Source organism: Musca domestica, unplaced genomic scaffold (genome assembly GCF_030504385.1).
Source record: "Musca domestica strain aabys unplaced genomic scaffold, Musca_domestica.polishedcontigs.V.1.1 4, whole genome shotgun sequence".
Taxonomy (NCBI): Eukaryota; Metazoa; Arthropoda; class Insecta; order Diptera; family Muscidae; genus Musca; species Musca domestica.
In genome coordinates this window covers 1,407,871-1,424,187 of record NW_026712328.1, presented here as the reverse complement: position 1 = coordinate 1,424,187, position 16,317 = coordinate 1,407,871, and the positions used below count along the sequence as shown (strand labels likewise).

The 16,317-nt window shown below is 33.5% G+C and overlaps 1 long non-coding RNA gene across 1 annotated transcript; it reads left to right on the top strand.

Annotated features, from left to right (window-relative positions):
* Nucleotides 1-719: 719 nt before the first annotated feature.
* Nucleotides 720-14,682, top strand: LOC131804288 (uncharacterized). Its single transcript, XR_009343055.1, has 2 exons — nt 720-1,148; nt 12,966-14,682. It is a non-coding gene; the product is annotated as an uncharacterized LOC131804288 (long non-coding RNA).
* Nucleotides 14,683-16,317: the final 1,635 nt, after the last annotated feature.

The window sequence follows — 16,317 nt, the reverse complement described above, 5'->3', positions numbered from 1 at the left end:
AAGTTTATTTTCCAAAATGATTTGCTAGATTACTCCACTCCGATGATTTTATTTTCCAAAATGGTTGGTCACTAGTGAATTCGATTTCAAACCAATGATCATTTGTTCCAAAGTGGTTTGCAAATATAAATTTTTCGGATTACTGCAAATACAGTATAAAAATCGTGCGATAGTACATAAGTACAAATGTCGAATTGTAGTTAAATTTATGTTTGATTATTTTGTTATTGTAATTTTTATATTTAAGAAAAAGTTTTTAACTCACGACATCCTGGTTGAGAGGTAGATTTACTTGCGTAACAGATGCAGGAAGGCACGACGTAAACAGACAGAAGGTGCCCAGTCCGCAGCTGATAGAGTTCAAGCGATTGGGAATATCCCAATTGTGTATCTAGTTGTGTTCCAAAGGTTGGAATACCTGCATGCCAATTGCAAAAGGAAAATAATGGGCCAAAAATGGGGAATGGGATGGTATAACTTAGTCAACATCAAATAAAAATAAGAAAGAAAAAAAAAGAAAACGTAAACTAATATCACAGCTTTGTGTATCACAGGTGGGAGAGGGTGTTTATAAACTAATTTTCGTTTCGTTCAGGAACATTAGGAGAAGGTTGTATAGGTTGTGGTCCTTGGATTAGTCCATGGTATTTAGGGAAAAGGAGGGGATACTTTCTTCTTATATTGTTGAATCTTACACAGTCAAAAATCAAATGGTGAGCGGTTTCCGGCAATGCGCATGTCTCGCACAAATTCGAGTCTGCAGCTCCTATCCGGTGTAAATACTTTTTGTCAAAGGTATGACCAGCAATCAGTCTGTTTATTAGCTTAGTATCACTAGGACCAAAATTCATTTTAGAAACCCATGGCTTTTTGTATATGTTATTTGTAATCTGAAAGAAGTGACTGCCTTTTGATTCGGATAGTATTATAAATTCTTCATTCCAGTCATCTTTCACCAGATTTTCGATTCTGGAATACGCCTCTTTAGGTGTTAAAAATACATCTACAGGAGCACCAACTAGAGAGGCCTGTTTGGCAAGCAAGTCAACCTCTTCGTTGATTCTAATGCCTCTGTGCGCAGGGATCCATACAATGTGACATTTTTCGATAGAGGATCTTTCCAAAATTTTGTGACATTCAGCAACCAGGTAATTTGTCGAATCAAAATCAAAAGGATGTTGTCTGCATATTGAAAAATTAATGTTTTATTATCTTCAAGTTTATGAAGATTTGCTGTGTAGATGTTAAAGAGCAGAGGAGATAGACAGCTTCCTTGTGGTAAGCCGTTTGTCACCACAACTTCTTTGTCACCCAGTCTCAATATCCTTTTAGATAGAAAGTTTATTATCCAATTCACTATTGATACGTTGAAGTTGAGCTTTCTCAAGAGCTGCCCGAGAATATCCACTCTCACACAGTTGTAGGCATTATTTATGTCCAGCGACAGAACTAGTACTTTATAGTTGTTGGCCTTTAGTAGTGCAACGCGGTGAAGAAATTCATTTAAACATGTAGATGTAGACATACTTTTTCTATATACAAAAGATCTCGCTGGAATAACTTCATTATCATCAATGAATTGTACCAGCTTATCTTTAAGCATTAAATTGATGGATTTCATAGACAGAAATGAGAGATATTGGACGATAATTTGACATGTCGCTTAAGTCCTTGCAGAAGGAATTGGGTTTTGGAATTGGGACTATTTTAATAATCCTCCAGTTGTCATTGATTGAGTTCTCTAAAAAGGCATTATATAGAGCTGCCAGAATAGCTCTTTTAGAAATGCCAGGTAGCGCCTTGATCATCTCGTATGTTATTTTGTCATGCCCTCCGGCAGACCCTTTTTTCCGATAGTATTTTCTCAAAGTGATCGAAGTCAAAAATGATTTGGTCGTGGAAATGATGTTGATCGCTATAGCTAAGTACTTCTAGCCCATCACCAGGTACTTGATCTTTCAGATACTGAAGAAAGTGGCTGCTCCTGTCATTATTCCATGGTCTCACCTCAGCAGATTCTCTGTTCCTTACATTATTTACAAATTTCTAAGATTCTCTTGGGTTTGCATTTTTGTTAAGTTCATTAATTTTGAAAAGAAAACTATCATTTTTCGCCATATTGACCTTCATTTTCCAATTTTCTACCTCTTCACTAGCTTTAGCTAGACTTTGATAATTAGGATATTTCCTTGCTTTTTTAACAGCTGCAAGTTGATTTCGGTAAGCAACACTCAAAGAATCATTCTACCAATACTTTGGTGATCTGTTGGCACTTAGATTGTTGGATGCGGCTTTTATTTCTGAACTTATTGCATCCTCTATAGACAATATGTCAGGTTCTAGCTCTAACTCACAAAGTGCATTCATTAATTTTGCTTTGTGTAAGAAGTTATGGCCTTTTGGCTTTTCCGCTTTAATTTCAAATGTAATTGGTAGATGACGGCTGCCCCCAAAATGTCCATCCAGAACATTCCAGTTACCGCCAGACACGTTGCTGAGAAAAGTTAGGTCAGGAACCGATCCCTGGGAGTTGGACCCACCCTTAAAGGTTTTTTTCCGTTGTTGAAAAATAGATAACCAGCTTCAGTAATCAACATACTCAGTTCTCTGCCTTTAATGGAGGTAATATAATCTCCCCAGGCTTCATTGCGGGCATTGAAATCGCCACATAATATTACATTTTAACAGTTTTCCAAGAAGGAAACTTCCTCGGTAAAACAAGTATTTGAAATTGTTGGTGGAAAGTACACAGAGATGATGACGACGTTTCTCTGTAGGTTCGAGGTTTTAATTATCAGGATGTCATAATTAGTATCATATTCTATTATTGATATATATATATTCTTTCCTACCCCTATGACCACTCCTCCATAGCCATGTGGTCTGAATTTTTGCAATAGATTGTAATTGATTAGTTTGTTTCTGCATTTCTTATCTTCTGAAAAGATTTCAGATAAAATTATGATGTCATAGTTGTTTTTGTTGGCAAAGAATTCAATGAAGTTTTTATTATTCTTGAAAAATTGTATGTTATACTGGAGAATTTTTAATCTATTCAACATTATCATTTGAGATTTTATTATTACTATTACCTTCGAATGTTACTCCGCATTTTTGAATTCTTTGTTGAAAATGTTGAATAGCATGCACTGCCTCTTGATTTTCATCCTTTTTGAAAAAATCATACATAAATTTAAGTAATTCTTTGGTAATTGTTTCCAACTCAGTAAGTTTTTGGTCTTCTTTTATATAAACAGGGCTTGATGGAGATGGTTCCTCAAAAAACCGCTTCCAAATTTTTTTTTTTTTGATTGGACATTTATCCCTTTCATCACATACGTGATCAGATCCTTAACACAAAATACAGCTTTTGATGGTACAAGTCATTTTGCAATCATCTTTACCGCATTTACGGCATCTGGGGTTAGATCTGCAGCCAAGCTTTGTATGTCCCAAGCGCCCGCAGTTGAAACATTGCCTGACGGCCGTAGAAACCGACCTTGATTGTCTCAGTGGGTCTAAAACCTGATTCAGTACTAACATCTTTCCTTGTGAACCTAGTCACAGAGGCTAGCTTCCTGTCCGACACAATCCCTTTGAGGAGTTCGTCGTCGGAATATGAAACTGGAATATTTCTTAAAATTCCGAAAGTTTGAAAAAAAATTTTCGGAATAAAAACCCGCATATTACGTTTCTTTATTTCTTTATTGCAGATGAACGTATTTGCCGCTTCCATTGTTTCAAAGGTGATTTTGAATCAGGTTGCACCGATTGCGTCTACTTGCTTAATTTTTTCCAGTTCTTTTGCCTTAATACCTTTGATTTTTTCAAAAAAGTAAAGGCCATTTTTAATTCTTTTGTTGTTAATATTCCCTACTTCACTTGTGTCCACTAATACCATGAACTTACCCTTATGATTTTCTGTATACAGCAACGTCTCTTCATTAACACGCCTCTTCTTTTGGTTTGTCATTTTTCACCAACACCATTTCTGTTCTCACCAACCTCACCTCTGACTTCACATGCATCAACAGCATCAAACACCCTTCTCTTTCTCGCAGACACGCATACATCTTTATTTTCAGCGTCATATTTTGTAACGGTACCCTCAAACTGTGGTACAGTTACTGCTGTGTCCATAGCTTGGACCTTGTCAATAATTTGTTCAGCCATCATCACACAATCCCGAAATCAATTTAAAGTTGATTTTCGGGATAAAACACACAATTGTTTAATTTTTCAGGGCACATCAATTTACCCAATGCACCAATGTGTTTTTGCCGCTCCACCGCCAAACTGCAAAACCACCACCAAAAAGACTTGCAGCAATGTCAGCTTTACTACGCAGCAGAAAACTGTACAAGACGCTCCACAGCACAAATACAGCCAATTCTTATTTTTATTATTCACGTTGATTATAATTTTCTTTCTTTTTAACACCAATTAGAATTGCAGCAAATCTGCTCTTCTATGTTTCATAAAAAACCTGACAGTGACGCTCCACAGCAAACACGTTTCAAATGTTACAATTTCTTCTTTTTATTTTTCATTTTTTTAAATCTCAACTAGGAATGATACTGTTTACAAAATTGATTTTTATTGCTTGTTCGAAAGCACGATAATTATTGCCCTTTCTTATCATCGCTCAAGTCCTATAAAATATACCAGGTAGAAAGAAAAAAAAATATATGAAAATTTAAATTTTGTTAAAAAATATCTTTTCACTTCAAGTGTGACATAAATTATATAATATAAAAATAAATGAAAAACATGCGAATATTGCCATTATTTCAGATTGAGAATCGGCAACTAGTCAAGTTATCCAATTCTTCTTCCAAAATATTGTAAGGATCATCATGCGACATGGTCATAGCGTCTTGGGCGTTACTTTCTTCGTTATAGATGTTTCTTTCTCCATTTATGGAAGTAAGCATTGCATTTGTCCTTAATAAAAAATAAATGACTAATTTTCTATTTGCTATCAGAATGTAAGGGGGCTTAATACAAATTTAACCAGTTTATATACAGATAGCATTGGTTTCAATATAATGCACTGGTTTTCTCCGAAACTTTGTTAAAACATCTATATTAAATATCAAAATATCAAATGTTTAGAAAGGATCGTGTTTGTAAAAAGGTGGTGGAATTTTTTGGTGTTTCCATTGAATTGGGCAAATCTAAATTGTTTGTAGCTTGCTCTTATATTCCACCTTCATCTTCACTTGACATTTATAATCAGTATTTATCAGCAATAAATCCAATCACTGAAAAAATGAAAGATTCCGATCGATCCTAAGTGATTTTTATATGCCTTCCAGAAGGTGGCTTCCAATGCCAGATTCTGAAGCTTTGATTCCTTTGCCATCGGAAATGAACAGTACATTTGATGTTATAAATAGTTTGTGTGACTTAAATCTTTATCAAATAAACAGTCTGAAAAATTCCCATTAAATTAAATTAATTGATAAATTTTATGATATCTTAAATAGATTTAAACTGGAATGTGTTCCAACCACTAGAGTTAAAAATTCAAATAAATATCCATGAATAACCAAGTTTAAAATCAAGTTTAAAAAATTCTAAAAATAAGCTTTTTCGTAAATATAAAAAACAGGCTTAACAATAGACTACACTAATTACTCTGTTGTTAGATCTAAATATACTTTAGAGTCTCGTAGATTGTATAATCTTTACCTAGACAAGATTAAAAATAATTTTAAATCCAATCCTAAATCTTTTTATGATTTTGTTAATCTAAAACGAAAAATTTCCTCAAAGCCCTCATTATTAAAATCTAACAATAAAGAATTTGTCACAGGCACAGATATTGCTGAATGTTTCGCAGATTTTTTACTACAACCTATTCCAGCACATCTTGCCAAATTAAAGGTTCGTATCCTTATAAGTTATCACAGGCTGATCAAATTTATATGCATTTTCTACAACGTCAGGAGGTGTCTAATAGTCTGCGTAGTTTAAAATCGATTAAATGTCCAGGACCCGATGGCATACCAAATATAATTCTTAAATATTGTTCAGAAACATTAGCACTTCCTATAACTGTATTGTTTAATTATTCACTTAAATTTGGTCACTTTCCTACTTTCTGGAAAAAATCGTGTTTTATATTATATAGGTTTCAACGCAAACTTAGTCAAATGGACATCATCTTACTTACAAGATGGATTACAACTAGTTTTGTTTGAAGGGTGTCTATCTAAAACGATTAACGTTCCATCGAGTGTTTCGCAAGGAAGTCACCTTGGACCGGTCCTCTTTCTTTTATTTATCAACGATTTACCTATTTCCATAAATTACTCGAAATTGTTAATGTACGCATATGATGTTAAATTATTCATTACCCATAATTGTGATAAAGAAGCTAGTTTACTAACGATTTATATAGCCTGGTGCAGGTTACATTGTATGGAGTTAAATTTAAGCAAATGTAAGCATATGCGCTTCTCCAGATCTTCTTCTCTGATATTGCAATATAATATTGACGGTCATTCATTATGAACTGTAGATCCATTTGTCGATGTAGGCCTCTTGATGGATCCAAAATTAAATTTTAATAGCAATGTAATAACAATGGTAAATAATTGTTTTGCCTACTTATGCTAGCAGGCTAAAATTAATTAGATTGCCTACACTTAAAAGTAGGCGTATTATGTTGAACTCCATGTTTGTACTAAAAATATTAAATGGCAATATACCTTCAGATTTTCCAATATCATCTATTAGAATCTCATCTAACAGAATTAATGTTCCGTTTAGTAGATATTACCAATTATGTTATACTGATTCTCACCGCACGAATTATTCAATGGGCGAACCTCTTAATAAAATATGTGATGACTTTAATTCTGTGTAGTGTAATGTAGATTTTGGTATGAGTTTAGAAGTTATTAAAGCTAGAATAATTTTATTTTTAAACATGTTTTATTATTTGACAAACTAGCTGATGAATTAGATTCTGTAGTTGGTTTTCAATTTCCTACTAAATTTCCATTATGATGCGGATCATGATAACATTAACAAAATTTTGTATGAAGGTGCAGTCAATTTCACAGCTAATAGAAAATTCTACACCGTTTCCATTTATTTGATTTTTAAAACTCAAAAGTGATTCCATCATATGAAATGTTGAGTTCCACCCAGTAATATTATCAATGGGTGGATAATGAATATATACTGGACATCGGCCTGCATTCTTCCAGTTTACTTTGAATTTCCTTGAAACAATCACAAGCTGTCTGTTGGATTATGTGTTCTGCGTATCTATTATTGTCATTACCAATTTTAATCGGCTCTGTAACAATTCGTAGTCATCATTCCCATTTTCAATTCCGTCATTTTGTAAATCTAGCATATCGTGCTGCTTTCATTTTGAGGCTTTTAACATGGATGTTATTAAATAAATTTGTGTTAGGTTTATATCGAATTCTTTTAAAAACTGTGCAGTGTGCTCCTGCCCCCAATTGTGTTTATAACTATTTTAAAATATTTCATATATAGCATTTTCAGATTAAATGAAACCTTTTGCAATTCAAATGAATCTTTTTGCAGCGGGAATGAAACCTTTTGCAGTGGAATTGAAACCTTTTGCAGTGGAAATGAAACCTTTTGCAGCGGGAATGAAACCTTTTGCAACCGAAATGAAACCCTTTGCAACCGAAATGAAACCATTTGCAACCGAAATGAAACTTTTTGCAAATCAAATGAAACTTTTAAATTTATAGAAGGAAAAATAACAAAACATTTTTATTTTTAGTAGGTTTAAAATGAATTAAACTAATTTTAAGTAATATATAGTTAAAGAGGAATTTTTATTGATTATTAATAACTATGTTTTTATAAATTTTTTTCTTAAGCTTCCATAAAACACAAGTGTAGATGCAGAAAGATTGAAAAAAGTTATTCAAGGTATTTTTTTTAAAGGACCCGAATTAGGTACCTTTTTATAATCTCCTCCATGGAAAGGAGGATATATTAAATTTGTCATTCGGTTTGTAGACCCCATAAAGTATATACAATCATGATCATAGTTGATTTAATGATTTCCACTTATCTGTCTACTGAAATCACGACTACTTTATCTCCATAATCAATAAAGCTGCGAAGCGGGAATACTTTATTAGGAAAGATTAATAGTATACTATAACCGTCAGTTCATGACGAAACTGCTTAGTTAACACAAGTTCGTGTATTTTTGTTCTACCCTGGTGTGTGAGACCGTGAGTCACCGTTTGTGTAAGTAAAATAATCAAGAATTATTTTTTTACTATTCGCGTTTTTATTAAGTTTATTATAATTTGTTGTTGTTTTATTGTAAATATATGTGTACTTGTGTGTTTACATGTGTATGTATGTATGTGTTTTATAATATAATTTTTTTTACAGCATGTCTTATGAAAGCTTCCAGCGTCAACTTGAAGATCTTCTACAAGAAACAATATTTGATTTTTTTTTTGGAAGGATACCAATTTTGTTCATTTTATAAAAGTTCCTATTGTCGAAAGACTAATTAACATTATTTTCTTGAATTAATATGTGATTTTTTTATTTTTTCTTAATTTTAAAAAATGAATTGCTAAAACATTGTTATTTTTAATGCTCTATTTAAAAATGTCTGTGATCTTTATTTTATTGTCAAAGTGGATAAATAATAAAAAAAATATTAACTATTAGTCATACGTTTCGAAAAAACTTCAGTTGAAAACCCCGGTGCATGAGACCGGCGTCACCATTAATCAAAGTCAAATTAGCGTCACCATTGGCGGGTTAAAGTTGAAAAGCACAGCTGGGTTTGCTTTTCTAGATTCACTGTTAATCTGTCCTGTTTTCTATTTTTGATTGTTTGGCATGGTAGAATTAAGAAAGTAAAGTCATGCTATCAGATGGTTTCCATTTTTCTCCAATACTATCGGATGGCCTAATAGTTAGGCCATGGGCCATGATTAATAGGCCATGGGTTTGATTTTCTAGATTCACCGTCAATCAGTGATGGGAACCTGTTTCCTATACAGTGAAGGCAATGTAAATTACAGAGAATGCTGTAATTTTAGAAGGCAATTCATTACAAATAAGCATACCCATCCCTGTATTTTCTGTAACTGAGCTTGACAAATACGATTGTTGGTATGAACTGTCACATCAAACGTTGTTTATTTACATTTGTTTCAATATTCAATGAATTTCGTGAAAACATGTGAGCAATCCCTTTTACATACTTCAATGCCTAAGACGCTGCTCAGTCATTAAATCTTTTTTTGGACTTGCATCCCTTTTTTGCAAGAGAGTGGAAGAGAATATTGTTTATTTATATTTGTTTCAATATTCAATGAATTTTTTGAAAACATGTGTGCAATCCCTTTTACATACTTACTTATATGCCTAAGACGCAGTTCAGTCATCGAATCTTTTTTTTTTTTTGGATTGCATCCATTTGCTGCAAGAGAGTGGAAGAGAAAACATTTAATTATTTCTGGATCCTAATTATTATTTGACATATTGAGGAAAAACAAAATCACATGGATGGAATGTTGGGTATCCCGCAAAATTGAATAAACCGGGAAACCCCTTTTAATTGAACAGTTGGTTCAATTACAGAAATCATGCATAATTGGAAATACTAATGAATTAAAAGAAATCGAATATGTGCATTTTAAGTTTTGCAAAATAATTTTTATTACCTCAAACAAAAAAGGTAAGTAACAGAAAAAATGTATATGTGTATACGCAGGAATGTATAATGCTACGTTCACATGGTACGTGATTCGCTCTCTGTTCGTTATTCGACCACTAATTATGAGATATCTACTTGATTCTCCATACAAAATGTTCTGAGCTAACAAAGATTTGGTTCCTTGTTGCATTAAAATCACTCTCAGAACTACAAATGGGAGCATTTATCGAAAAAATAAATTATGACATTTCTAAATTTAAAATAAAAATATTTAATGAAATTTTAAAAAATGTATGTAAAATGTCAACATTTATACAAAACGTTCAAAACATGAATGTAAATTGTTAAATGAATGATAAAATAAATCTTTGGAGGGAAAACAATAATTTCTTCTATTATTATTAAAGATAATTTCATGTACTTTCGTACAAATTCCTATAAAAATCAACCAACAAAAATTTTGAAAAAATGAATTATGTTACTATAAATTACGAATCGTGCCGTATGACCTGGACAATTCGTGTGCCTAATTCTGAGAGCGAACAACGTGATTGAAAGTGCAATGTGAATATAGCAATATTGTAGGTATGTACTATTAAATGCAATGATTATGTGTACATATGTTTTACAAAACAATAATATTTATATTAAAAAATAAAAAAAATCATATCGAGGTTTTATAAAAAGAAACATGTACTTAAAGAGTAAAAACAATTCATATGCATATACACATACATACAGCTCCTGCATTCGCGTAAGTATTAAAATATTACAAAGTTCTTAAAAAATAAAAAAGACAAATAAATAAATGTTGTACATATTCAAAATTTTCTATTAGTAGAGATGCCAGCAACTGTTTTTAACAAATGATGTAAAATATGTATGTAAAAATGCCTGATTATTACTATATTCGCTGGAAGCGTCGCACTATTTTGCGAGTTCATATTAACGGTGGCCAAAAATAGAAGGAGTTGGCAGAGGTGGGTGAATTTTGGTATAAATACATATTGTTAGCTCACAATGTCGAGTACCAAATACTGGAACACTTGGGTTACGTTTTTGTGTGTCCTCCATATAATGATACCTCCCGATATTCGGTATTTCCTCGATTTAAGCCACGTTTTCTAATGGAATTGTTTCAATTTCGGTATTTGAAGTTCGTTATGAGATCTACTTCCGTTGGCCGAACGAATTTGTTTTAACTGCTCAATTCATAGTTTGTAATGGAATTCAATTCTTTGTTACTTCTTACATAATATAGGTCCCTGAATATCAAAAGATGTGTAGCATTGAAGAAAAGGAACAATTACATGTGAATTAATATTTATACTTTATTCCTCACTTACATCACCAGCTGATAACTAGCTTCATTATCATAAATTAAATGAGGAATATCCAAATTAAGCTCTTCACAAATGTAGGTTTTTATGTCTTCCGTTTTATAATTTCGGGCCAATGTTTCATGACTGCTCAAATATACAATGGGATTAGACAGTAGTATCATATGGGGGATTGAATCTTTATTTGACTCGACTCTACCGCATTTTGTGATATGTTTCAACAGGTTGCTCCTTATTTTTTTATGGCATGACTCTATTGCCTCTTCTAAAAGCAACTCAAATGGTATGCACTGTACTTTACATACCCAATGCGATGAACTAAAATTTTATGTACAGTGTCTGGCATGTAATACTATGAGTATAGTTTCATGTAAAGTTCCCATGTTTTTTGAAGAAGTTTTTGAAATGCATCTATTTATATATTACTTCCACAAGACAAAATCCATCAAATAAGAGAAAAATTGTATATCAATCCTTTGTTGACATCAGTAATATATGATGCGTAGTCAATGTTAAAAAAAACATCGGGCAGTATTTCCGTCATTTAAAGTCCCATACCCCAGTTCTAATCTTTCTAATATAAGCCCATATTGATACTATGTTCTCTTCTCATTTATAGGAATTTGTACGAAAGCACATGATGTTAGCATTAATAATAACAGAAGATATTATTGCTTTTCCCATGGTAGAACTAAGAAGGTAAAGTCATGTAATCATGTGCTTACAATTTTATAAAATTTACACATTTGAAAACATTTCATTGTCAAAATCCATATTCATAAATCTATTGTATACACAAAAAATCCGAGATGCGAACTCTTTTTTATTTATTGAAATTTGACAAGGTAAATTACAGAAAATGCAGAGCTGGGAATGCTAATATGAAATGATGTTACCTTTATTTCATTGTACCATGGTTTTTCGTCAAAAGATTTATTTTATCTTTCATTTAACAATTTTCATTCATGTTTTGAACTTTTTGTATAAATGATGACATTTTACATACATTTTTGTATTTTTCTGTTTTTAAACTCCTTGGAGAGTGAACTGTCAAAACAAACGTTGTTTATTTACCTTTGTATCAATATTCAATGAATTTTGTGAAAACATGTGTGCAATCCCTTATACATATTTATATGCCTAAGACGCAGTTCAGTCATCTAATCTTTTTTTGGACACGCATCCATTGTTTGCAAGAGTGTGGAAGAGAAAACATTTAAATCATTAAAAATATACAAAAATTGGTTAAAAAAATTCCACAAAATTGAATAAACCGGGGAAAAAATTAGCCGGTTATCACGCATATATATATATACATATATATATATATATATATATATATATATATATATATATATATATATATATATATATATATATATATATATATATATATATATATATATATATATATATATATATATATATATAAGGGATATATATATATTCTTAAGGGATCACTGTGGCGCTGAGCAGTTTTTCGTTCCACCTATGCATAGCGAGAGCAACGGCCAGGTACAACGATTCCATTCAACACTGACGGAAATTGCTAGGTGTGTTAAGGCTCAACAGCACATAGACGACATGATATAACTCATACTTTTATCAACACTTAAGTACAATAATTCCGTACATTCTGTAACAAACAGAAAGCCAATAGACGTTCTAAATTCAGTACTACAACAAATTTCTGACGATATTAAAAAGAAGTTGAAAACAGCTCAGCATAAAACCCTAGAAACATGTAATGCGAATGCTTCCTCTCGGACCTTTCAGCCCGGCGAAAAGGTGTTTGTAAAGAGGAACAGAAGGTTAGAGAATAAATTTGATAAGTGGTACGTCGAGGGTACAATACAACAGTACCTTGGCACAACTGTTATAGTCGACGGGAAACGCGTCCATAAAAGTAATTTAAGATAAACTTTTCTCTCTTATAGATTGCTCCGGTCACTGACAGCATCGGTGTCACCAAAAATTGTGAACTACTCGGACGCATACTTTCTATCAATTTCGAATGGCCACACAGCAACGTACGAAAGCTACTCATACACGATACAGGGAACGAATCTGAAGGATTACGAATACATAATTAATGAAAATGAGGAACTATTTGAGCACTTTTCTGACCCCAGGGTAACGAACATCGTTAGGGAGCAAAACAAACAAATTCATAGACTGCTTCAAACACTCCGCATAAACAGACGGCACGCTCGAGCACTTGATTTTATTGGTTCAGCGCTCAAAGTCATTGCAGGAAGTCCAGACCACGCTGATTTCGAGCTACTTTCATCAAAAGAAGAATTGCTCATCCAGAACAACAATAGACAGACCAACATTAACTCCGCATTACAATACAAAATTAACGTACTTACCGAGAGAATTAAAGTATTAGAGGACACCAACAAAGCGTCTAATGTCGTGTGGTTGGATGAACTAATACTTCTCGAATTAATAACTGCAAGAAACGGGGATGTTGTTTTTTTCTTTTAACCAACTAGCCCTGTCTATTACGCTAGCAAAAGCAAATATTGTAAACCCAATAATAGATAATGTAGAAATTAAAAACATGCTTGAAAATGAAGGTGTACCAATAAGCGTAGATAACATACTAAAGTCTAGTAATATAAGCAATTTTCAAAACAATAATATTATATTCTATACCATTAAAGTACCTTTAATCACTAAATTTTGCAAGTATCTAAAAATATATCCAGTAGTACATCAAGACTCTGTCGTCAAATTATCCATAAATGAAGCAGCTCAATGCAACGGTCACAATACCCCAGTCATCAACTGTATCAAAGCAGGGGACGCCAACATCTGCAAGGTCACTTCGAACGACTGTCTATCTCGCTTATTGAACAACAGTACAGCAACATGCCCAACAGAGTCAAGCGACAACATACCTCACATTCAGGCCATAACGGATGGTGTAATGCTTTTAAACAACGTCCACAGCTCAAACATAACAGGCGCTGGTAACATAATGGTCGAAGGAACGGCAGTCATAACGTTTGAAACCAGTATAACCATAAATGGCACATTATTTTTCAATGCAAAACAAACTACCGAACTTCACCTCCAAAAACTCTTAACATAAATAACACGGGCCATGAAGTAAAACTGTCACTACCTTTTCTTCATAAGATCTACTCGAAGAACACTGATAATCTGGAGGCATTGAAGAATGAGATACAGTCGCATAGACTAGGATTCATATCATTTGCGACTATAATGGTGATACCATTCATCACATGGGCCTAGACGTTAAGGTAATTGCATCCCAGATAGCTAGTCGGTGCAGAGACGCCCCGTTTTAAAAGGGGGGGGGGGGACAGTCAACAGCGGGCAAGCTACTATTATTAAGTTAACCAACCTGTTAGTACTAACCTCATATCATTTTATTGTGAAATACTTACTATGCATTCTCGCATTACTTAAGCTGCCTGTGCGTAGCTAAAAGAATGCAAGTCTAAGACCATAGCCTCCTGCTCGTGGCTGTAACATAAATAGTTGTTTATTTGTATCACTAACCAAACCCATGAGAGAATGCTGACATATGCAACTCGCATGAGTACGAAATTGTTACTGTTAAGGGATGAAATTAATTGCAATAAACAGAATTGTTTCCACGACCGCATAGTACGGTCATAATTCTCGCATTTTACTTCATTGGGGTAATAACTGGCGCCCAACAAACGGTTAAAAGTTTTTTTTTTAAAAAAGTTTTTCTCAAAAAAAAAAAAAAGAAATAAATAAATAAATAACAAAGTCTTAAAAAAAAGTCCCAGCATAGGGAGGTAACAATGAGTTAACAATAAAATTGACAGAGAAAGTCCATATCAAACATAGAAGTCCATATCATTTGAAGGAAGTCCACATTGTACATCAGCCAAATATCAAACATAAAGAAGCAACTCACATCCAATTAGAAGAAAGTCCACATTGTACATCAGCCAAATATCAAACATAAAGAAGCAACTCACATCCAATTAGAAAGAAGTCCACATTGTACATCAGCCAAATATTAAGTTAGGAGATATCTACTTACGATGCTACTTATGTAAGTACCAATTTTCCAATTTCCAAGCATGTACAGCGTTCAATCCTTTTTGAGAAAAATTAAAAAAAAATTGAAGTTTCCCAATAAATGTAAAGAGCAAGAATATCATAAAGTATAAGTGTGCTTATTAAATTTCGAGAAGAACTTATTGTTCGTTTTTTTTTTCTTGACTGATTTATTAAGGGTTGGGGAACATGATATCGAGAGAGGAAATAGTTAGTCTAGTGTCTGCTTCGGTAGAAGCATTGACTGAGGAGTGGCAGAACCAACTAAGGGGGGTAAGCGAACAAATACAAGGGCTTAGACCACCTAAGGTCGAAGTTTATCAACCTGTTGCATTAGGCAACTACAGGGGCACATCTTTAGATCTGATTAAATCCGTATCCGAATTTAAAGGTGACATTAAAGCATACCCTGCCTGGAGGGAAGCTGCTCATTTTGCGATGAGTTATTACCTAGAGAATAAGGAAAATAACTATATTGCGACTGGCATTTTAAGAAACAAAATCACAGGGGCTGTCAATGACAAACTTTCTTCTTTCAACACGGTACTAAATTTTAGGCCATCATAGCTAGGCTAGACCAGTGTTTCGGTGACAAACGGTAACTAAAAGTGCTCGAAAACAAGCTGAGCATCTTAAGGCAGGGTGGGAAGTCAATATCTGACTTTTACGATCTAGTGGATCAACACTTGACGCTTATCATAAACAAGAACAAGATGAGTTATCCTAATAATGAAGATGTTTCAAGTGCTCTCAACGAGCGAGCGAGGGATAATTAAATTAAACGCCCATTAAGCGATATTTTGTTCTCCGCTAAACCTAGCATCTACCCACTGCATTGCCTACCGCCCAGGAATTAGAATCTGACCAAAGAGACAAAAGTTCGCCCGAATCTTTGCGATGGGCGACAAGCCTCGACCACAACAGCCCAGCAGCACACCACTACAAAGTTCACACCCAACGTTTCTAAGAAATAAGAATTTGCCAAATAACAATGGTCGAACGCAGTCAAACCAACCAATCCCAATGGTTGTCGACCCGGGTTCCTCCATGTTCAGACGTCATACAGCGTACAACAATCAACAACAAAATAACAACCATCGCAGCCAAAAGCAAAATTTGAAGAGAGAATTTCCGTTCTCTGGGAGAAGCACTCCCGTACAGAAAGCACAAAGAGTCAACCATATCGCTGATGATCTACAGGTAGATGACGACAAAATATAT